The sequence below is a fragment of the Rhagoletis zephyria genome, unplaced genomic scaffold, assembly GCF_001687245.7.
Source record: "Rhagoletis zephyria isolate East Lansing unplaced genomic scaffold, Rhagoletis_zephyria_1.1 Rzeph_scaffold_00771, whole genome shotgun sequence".
NCBI lineage: Eukaryota > Metazoa > Arthropoda > Insecta > Diptera > Tephritidae > Rhagoletis > Rhagoletis zephyria.
In genome coordinates, this window is record NW_016157855.1 from 121,768 (window position 1) to 122,553 (window position 786).

Here is a 786-nt window from a genome sequence, read left to right on the forward strand (position 1 = left end):
TTCGCTATTAGAGATTTGGGTTGATTGTAGTTCAAAGTGTCTCTTTCCCGGTAAAAAAGTTTGAGAGAAAAAAAAAATACAGTTTTAGAGAAATTAAATTTATAAATAAATTTGCACTTTTTGTTTATTGTTAAATAAAAAATTTTAAATAATGAAAATCAATAATTATATCATTCTATCTTGAAGTGACAAGAATTACTGACATTTGAGTAAAAACATTGTTGGAATCTATTAAATTTTGACAAAGTTATGGGCATTTTAAAAAAACATTCTCACTGTCAATTCGAATAATCGATTTTTGCCTGAAAAACAAAATCGCGTTTAATTCGGCCGAAAAATTTTTCCGANCCAAAAGAAAAAATACGTGTCTCATTATTTGGACCAACAAACAATGTATTTGAGTTTGGTCGAAATTAAAAATCATGCTCGTACCTGACCGGTTCTCTGGAAATGGAAAGCATCACTGGCTTATACCCGTGGGTTTCACCCCGCGTTTTTATACAAATATGAAAAATAATTTAATGATGTTAGATTTTATTTCTGTGCCCATTTCGTTATAGCTCATTATTTTTTAAGGGAGTTAAGGTATTTAGGCCGTTTAATACTATGAAATTATAAAATCTCGTCTGCGCGCTAGGCATACGAAAGATATCAATCCCTCTAAGTTTACCTTAAAATGGTTCCAGGTATACGACGCGTGAACGTGTAACCTTCTTGGAGGTGCCACGGCGGGTTCTAATATTTCCAACTCAAATTTAGTAACCTGGCCTTGATAAAATACCACTT

At 32.1% G+C, this 786-nt stretch overlaps 1 long non-coding RNA gene across 1 annotated transcript in view; it reads right to left on the reverse strand.

The window, feature by feature from the left end:
- The window catches only part of LOC108361473 (uncharacterized), a 16,601-nt gene that overhangs the window by 9,084 nt on the left and 6,731 nt on the right, over positions 1-786 (reverse strand). The window lies entirely within an intron of this gene.